Source organism: Vigna unguiculata, unplaced genomic scaffold, assembly GCF_037176805.1.
Source record: "Vigna unguiculata cultivar grain cowpea cultivar isolate G323 ecotype 2 unplaced genomic scaffold, ASM3717680v1 ptg000240l, whole genome shotgun sequence".
NCBI lineage: Eukaryota > Viridiplantae > Streptophyta > Magnoliopsida > Fabales > Fabaceae > Vigna > Vigna unguiculata.
The window spans coordinates 46560-54680 of NW_028196877.1; the positions used below are offsets into that span (position 1 = coordinate 46560).

Here is an 8121-nt window from a genome sequence, read left to right on the forward strand (position 1 = left end):
CTTTTCCAGTATATCTCAGCCGGTGTCTTGTATGGACACTGTTGTTGAGTTGGTTGGCTCCATAAAGGAGTCCTTCAATCGTCTTGTAAACCGTTATGTACCCCAGATTCAAACTATTCCCCTTGAACAAGGGATGAAGTTTGAACCAACCTGGAAAACTGTGCCGACCCACTCTTTAACTCAGAGGGTATGGATCGAAGAATTCGCAAGCCCCGTGCTACCGGCTGGAGCCAATATGCTGACGTTATCTTTATATCAATATAAATCTCCCGCACCTATCGGTACAGCATCCTCAAACCTTAGAAAAGATCCAATTACTACTAATACTAATGGGCTTTACTCAAGCTAAGCTATAGGATTTCTTTCTCCCCCTTTCTCTTCGAAGAAGTCTACAACAAACAAGTGGGAGAGGCAGGATTCGAACCTACGTAGAAAAACTTCAACAGATTTACAGTCTGTCGCTTTTGACCACTCGGCCACTCTCCCCTTCCCGGGCCGAGGCCCCCCTCCATCAATGGGTTCTAAGAAGGAGGGATAAAAACCTGAAATAAAGCTTATTGATTTGATTGAAGGGAACTCAGACTCTTTTTTAGCTTAGCTAGCGTTCCGCTAGTCAGTTCATAACAATCTCTGTACAAAGGGCAAAGCTTCTACGACAGCTCCCCCCTAGTCGCTTCTGGCGAAGCTGCGAGTTCATGAGCAAGTGAATTGAACGAACCAAGTTCCTAAACTAAAAAAGGGAGTAAGAAATAGAAAAAAAAGAAACAAGAAACTTCCCACTTTGGATGTCCCACGATTCTGCTAGTTTAGAAACTAAGGGGAAGGACAGGGGTCGCTAGGTCAGAAAAGCTATAACTCCAAATTCTCCCCAAGTAGGATTTGAACCTACGACCAGTCAGTTAACAGCCGACCGCTCTACCACTGAGCTACTGAGGAACAACGGACTTAAGTTAAGGAAGCCGACTCTCGTTCTTTGGACACCAACCTATGACCGAACAAAAAAGGGTTCGTCACTCTTTTTCACATACACCGGGATAAAAGGTTACGATAGCAAGCCCCTCCTCGGCCGGAGAGCCTCCAGGACAAGGGGGCGGCGGTCAACCATCCACTCTCGAGATTCATCTTTATCAATCGATCTCCGCGTCCTGCCAGTTCGCTAAGTAGACTCACTCTCCCGAGGGGCAACAATGGAACTATTCCTGCCAAAAACAAGGGACCTACTTCTCATCCTAGGAGGTTAGCAGGTATGATTGCCTCTCTGTCTGTCTCTCCGAGTTTATACTACTAATTAATAAGTAGCACTTCTGCTATTCAATCATAGAATCGATTCCGATCAAGCTGAAAGATGAAAGAAAAAAGCCCTATATATATATATTTATTCTTTATTAGTAAGCTAGCGCCCTGCAATCAAAAAACAGCGCTAACGAGCAAGAAAAGGCCCCTTACTATACTATAGTAGTTAGTCTTTTTCAAACAAAGGAAAAATATCTGGGCAAAGACATACGCTCAACTCAACCAGAAAGCGACTACGTTCCTCGGCAGACAAATAGGTAGAACAACATCATATAATTGAATTAATAAAAAAGCACTACTTAAACCTTTCATTGAAATTATTATTATGATTCCATTAGTTGATATGGAATCGCTCAAAGTCAGAGCAAAAGTAATAATAAAATAACATAAAAAAATAGAAGGGCTCTTGAATCGGTTTCGGTTGGCTTGGTTTCTTCATACAGCTGGGAAAAAAGACAGATCCTTCACTCTTTCTTTTGGACTTGATCCTCCCCGATTGAAAGCTACTTGAGCTTGCCTATTGGTCAAGTGGCCTGAAGCTCATCTAAGGATGTCAGTCATAGTTGCTTTCGCCCTTGGCCTGAAACTTCAACCTGCCATAAAAAAGTGGCATGATTCTAATTGCCCGATCCTATGGTTTAGAGGTGGAACGCGGATCCTGCTCCCGTGTGGTACGATCCGGCTTATACTTGTACTGATAGCACGGGTACTTTGCTTCCTTGTTGGCTTGGGGCAAATCCCTTCCCTACACTGAACGGAAGGTCGGTACTAGGAATCTATCAAAAAGATCTGGTCCGGGGAGCTATCTCACGAACTGAACTTCTGAATATTAGCTTTGCAACTACGTGCTTCGAACCTTTCCTGGGATTGTTGTGCCTGCTTGTCCTCATCGAATTGGAGAACTTTTTGGTACGCCCCTTCCTCTCTTCTTTTCGAAAAGTCAGACTCTGCTCAGGGAGTAATCTTAGATCGGGTCGTGCCCCCCCTTCCATCACCCTCGGGGGAGGAATCATTCCATTCAGCAGTCCTACGTGGGTCAGTGAATGTCTTTTATGAAAGGATTAGACGGTGACAACTAGTGCTGTGAACAATCCCTATCATCAAATCTCTGAGCTCAGGAAGTCAGGTTAAGACGTCGACTTATACAGGGTCTTGCCCGAGGAGATGAAAAAGAATTCCTGTCTTTAGAAGTCAATCCCACTAAACTACACTTGTACGCTTGACATGAAAAGTAGAGGCAAGCGGAGTCAAAGGCCTCACCTCAACAGGATAGAGGCTGCTCCTGGAAGCGGAAGAAGAAGTCCAGTATTGAACGGCAGGACTTGAAGCAGACCGGACACTCTCGCCTCACATGCTAATCTTCCGGTCCGCTGATCTACTGCATCGGAGAGCGTATCGCCTTACTATGAATTCTCTGACCCAGACTTGGTATCCATGTTAGGAAGTCAAAAACGCTCCTTGCCGCTGCACTAATTTCGTTCATCAGTCAGAAAAAGTCGGGATTCGATCTCCACGAAAGGCTAAAGGAACATAAAAAAAGCGAATCATCTTTCTCCACCCAATTAAGAACAAACTCCAAAGCAGTCAAAAAAGAAGGGCTTTGCCCCCCTTCAAAAAATAGATCAACAAAGATATCTTGCAAACCCTGTAAGGTTTCAACTTGTGAGTCTAGATGCCCCGGCTGAGAAAGTGAAGCCGTCTGGCAATACGTAATACTCCCCAAAGCGTTCCTTGAACAGGGTTTCAAGTCGAATATTCATTTATGAATGCAAAGCATAAAAGGCAAAAGTGAGATCGAGACCCGGATCGGGGAGATTCAATGCGGGTGGGCGCCCCCCTCTAAAAAGGGAATAGAGAACAACAACAGCTATGGGATAGATAAGAAACGAAAAAGAAAAAAAATCGATCTTTTTATCCATTTTACTTACATTCAAAAAAATCTTCCCTCCATACAGACTGAACCCCGTCAAGCCTGTAGGACTAGTGTTTTGACTATATAGAGATGTGGTTGGTTGTTGACCAAAAAAGACATGGGAAAAGGAAAGCACTCACTGAGTTACTTACGAATCAGAAAGATTGAGGCTGACTACGGCCTCAGATGATTAGGCGGGGACAGGATTCGAACCTGCAATCTTCAGGTCATGAGCCTGATGAGTTGACCAATTACTCTACCCCGCTTCTTCCCTCTTGAAACTGAAAACATATAGATTAGCAAATGAGACTGCCCACACTGAACACCAACCCAATCTCGAAGAGAATCAGTACACGAAACTACATATCCGCTGATCTATATGCCCTGACGTGAACGGCAGCTTTCAGTGAGTCTTAGTTTGATGATCGAACATTCTTTCATAACGCAATTATGTTTAATCATCGGTGCGAGAAAGACAAATAGGTCGGGCACTCTCCTCGCAGCGATCTTGTGCTGCCAATGGTTGGCGCTGATCTTAGTAGGACCAGGACGGCGTATTTGACACTTCAATCAAATACCCGCTCAGGATATGAGCGAAAATATACACCTGTTACAGTGTAACCTTCACCCACGCCCGTGGGTCTGAAGGACCTCCACAGACTGAGGTCACTAACCTCACATCTGAGTGTTTCCACTCATGACGCCTTTTCTCTAACGGCATTCTAAGCTCTCGATCCATACACGAGTTCTGGGTAGAATGGTGTCCAGGGGGTGGAAGAAAGATAGAAGACGAAGTAGGGAAGCCAGCCAACCCCTCTCCTTTTATAATGTCGAGCTACTTCATACCTTGTTCTATCAACAACACGCTACTTCGTTCCTCTCCCTATCAGTCGAGTATCTCCGCTCCTTACTCTAACAAGTATGCTTCTAAACTCCAAGCTCTAAAGAACCTGCAATGAAACATACCTCTCCCAGGTTCTATCAAAGAAGCTTCAATCCCTCTCCTTATAGAATAGAAATGCAACTACGTTCCTTTAGCGGTTAAGTAGGATTTATTCATATCATAATAGAAGGGATAGGTTTTAGTCCTGGTTCAAGGTGTGAAGAGAGAGGCTGTCCCAAAAGGACAGGTACAAGACGAAGTGGCAGAAAGATAGAAGTATTGCACCCTTCTATGCCTTTTTTTTTCATGCTGATTGAGTAGAAGAAGTCAGATAGAAGGACTAGTCCCTTAGGGAATGATCTTATCTGGCTTTAGACTCCTTTCAACGACACAAGGGACAAGGTTATGAAAGAGTTTGCCTAAGAAGCTTAAGGGCCCATGCCGCAACACAGCGCTCAAACTTTCAACTCAACGGCTGGCTTCGTCTTCACTTTCAAGCTGGAACAGAACGTAAGTTGACAACCTTTAGCTTCTACTACAACAACTATAGACCTATCCTTCCTACTTAACCGCTTAACGGCAGCTTTAGCCTTCCTGCCCTAACCCGACCTCTTTCTCCAATCGAAGACTTGCGTACTCTGAGACCGTTTGGGGGACCTGCTTGCCCTTCTTCCCTCTCGGAAAAGAACTCCGTCAAACAATTAATGCCTTTGATGCAACTAGCCGGGCGGGTGGAAGTCGACTGAGGAATAGGATCCTTTTTCCGTTCAGTAGTTCTGCACATCGGATTGTGCAGCCGAGGAAAAACCTCATATCCCATAGTGGTTGGATAGGCCGATCCTTATCCTGAAAAAGATAGCAAACTGAGTAGACGTTGAAATGAAAGAGTCTTCCTTCTGATCCCAAGGAATGCGCGTCTGATGGTATCGTATATAAGAGAAAAGTTTTCTCGTTATTCGGGTTCGGAAGACTTGAGCAATAGGTTTCGACTCGGTCAACTGTCTTGATGAAGATTGACTGACAACAAGAAATGACGTAAGTGATAGATAGAAAAGTACGCTAATCTTGAAAGTTTTCCATTTTGGAGAAAGCGGCGGGCCCAAGGAGCTCTCCAATCGTGCCTCGAAATGAGGCCGGAGAGTCGGTAACCTGGGATCGCCTAAGATCGAATGGAACTGTCTTTGATTAGATGGAAACAGATAGATAGACAGTGTGTAGTGATTTCTTTAATTGTAGTCAGTCTTGACTTAGTTCTAGATGTCCCCCAATCCCACATGTCTTTCTTGATGGGTAAACCCAACCAGCGATTTACAACAAACAAGTCTTTCTTCATTTTTTTTAGAGCAAGAAAAGAAGCGGAATGTCCGGTAAATTATGTCGAATGAAGCTATTGGAATTATTGGAACAGCACCCTTGCACCATCTATTCACTATTGAGTCTTTTTGTCTTCGTGATCCTCACCCTACTCGGATTGTACGTGTGGAACACGGTGCAAAACCAACGCCACACCTACCACCTCTTGATTGCGTTAACTGAAAATAGGGTGCCCTTCCGGTGGGAATGGAAGTGGAATAAGCACATACTTGAGACTTTCCCTTCCCAAGCCCAACAACAGGAAGCGACGAGAACATAAAATCGTGAATGAAAGAGCGTGACGAGACTTTCTCAATTCGAGATGTTAGAAGGTGCAAAATCAATGGGTGCCGGAGCTGCTACAATTGCTTCAGCGGGAGCTGCTGTAGGTATTGGAAAGTGATGCCTTTTCTTCTTGACTTTCTATGTTATTCTTAGGTTCATTCTCCCTTTGGATTTAGAAGTGAAAGTCTTTTGCTTCTATCTAACAAGGCCCAAGTTACAGCGGGCTCTTTCTATTATGAAATGGTTCATCTTTTTCTGTTTATTGGTTAGTTTAGTATATAGGATTTCTACCTTCTTTGATTTGATTTTACTTCATTCCCCCTTGACTTTTCTTCCGCTCGATCCGAGCAGCTCTGGAGTCAGCTCAGGACGGACATAAAAAGGGAATTTATTGACAAATTGGACTTGTTGTTTCACCCCAACCCAAGACGCCATTCTGTTTCGCCTCCAAAACCAATTCCCAACTGGGTGGAAGAGGTTGATCTTCCAACCGAGGATCAAAACGATACCATAAACGATCTTAGAGATAAGTGTGCGATTCTAGAAGAATCCTTCTCTAAAAACCAATCAAGAGACCGCTTTACATGGCAAGATATCGCACAACGCCTCGTTTTGGAGGGGAAGGGAACGACCGCTGAAGTGGGTGCCACCAGGGAAGACTTCCAACGTCTGCTTGGAGAATTCAAAAATCCAGGAGAGAGCGACGTCTATCTTCGGGTTTGAAAGGCCCTGGAGAAGCATAGACGCTGAGGCACCTTTTATTACTCAAGGATGGATAAACTTGGTTGAAACAGGCATTGTTGGTCTGGCTGCTGGTCTAGCGATCCCTCCTAGCCGCCTAGAGTGCAGCCTGCCTGTTGAAGATCGTAACGTTTGTAACTCAGTGCTCCATACGGGGAAAATGAAAACAGAATTCGTTCGGATCCTCCCACATGTTCAATCTTTTTTTAGCGGTTTACCCAGAGATCTTTATCATTAATGCAACCTCCATTTTGCTCATTCATGGAGTTGTATTTAGTACCTCTAAGAAATATGATTATCCACCGTTAGTCAGTAATGTGGGTTGGCTTGGATTACTTAGTGTTGCGCGCCTAGGAGGGCAGCGCGCTTTGGGATGCGGAGGAGCGAAGCAGCTCGAACGAATGAATGTGAGAGGAGCGAAAAAAGCCCAGCTCCCTAACCTAATGCGGCACCGGGTTCGGACCGCAGGGAACCGTAGCATGGGAGGATGTCTAATCCTTTTGCAGCCGCAAGGCTGGCTAATCGTACGCAGCTGGCTCGAAGACCCCTGGTTCTGGAAGGCACATGAGTCCGAACGCTATGTTGAATGTGCGACCGACACTACACTACGTAGGTACCTGTGCAGGCGAGGCGTCGGTCGGTCCTAGAAACGGCGGCAGCGGCGCGAGGAGTTAACGACCGGACGTGCTGCAACCTAGGGATCACCAGGCAGCTCTTTCGCTCTATAGGGATCGGGAGGGCATAGCACAATTCTTCTTGGAGGAGGGTTGGTTTGCCCGGGTGACTGATCCTGCCATAATGTACTCCTACCTACACGCACCGGCAACCGAAGTCGAGCATACATACGACGATCTTCATGCGTGAATAGCCGGGGAGGAGAGAAAGGGCGGTAGATGATAATGAAAAAGGGCGCCGCGTCTGGACGGGCGGAATGGATGAGCGAAAGGTGCCATGGAGTGAGGAATATCCCGAGTCTCCTGTAAGACAACTAAATGCACCTCGAGGTGCTGCCGAGGAACTGGGGGACCTTCTCGAGCACAGGATAGGCAATTGAGAGATAGAGCTAGCCTATTCGTTATGGGGAATCAATGCTCCGGGCCGAATAGAGCTTACCTCCGGCACCTGGCTTTATCCGGCGCATATTAGCTTAGCTGCGCTTAATAGGCCGGCTTCCTCTCTGGCGGCCACTTTCCTCCTTACCTTACCCACGCTACACTCCCACTCCAAGCTACGCCTTGCCAGCTGAGCAAGATGCATTGCGATTTCCTCTTCTGTGGACGCACCGGAAGGAATATGATCCAGGACGAGAAGATAAAGACTTTTTTTTATGGCGGGCTTTCTCTCGTAAAGCCAAAGACGCCCCAAGACAAGGGGGAAGGGGACATGATCAATAGAACCTGGCTGGATCAGGGCTGGGATAGTGACGCCCATTCCTAACAAGTTTCGAAAAGGTTCGCTCATGCTGGAGGGAGCATCCCCACTTAGTGATCGGTCCGCTAGTTCGCGCAAATCCGAATAAGTTATCACGGACGAGCCACATGCAGGGAAACTTGCACGTGTGGTTCTGGCCGGGCTTTCCTGAGGTATCTAATAACCTTGCTTCTGCTCGCCGCTGGCGCACCTCTCCTAACTATTGCCCATTTATTCCGGAATA

At 46.0% G+C, this 8121-nt stretch overlaps 1 non-coding gene across 1 annotated transcript; it reads right to left on the reverse strand.

Annotated features, from left to right (window-relative positions):
* Positions 1-403: 403 nt before the first annotated feature.
* Positions 404-486, reverse strand: TRNAY-GUA (transfer RNA tyrosine (anticodon GUA)). Its single transcript has one exon. It is a non-coding gene; the product is annotated as a tRNA-Tyr (tRNA).
* Between the last annotated feature and the right edge of the window lie 7635 nt (positions 487-8121).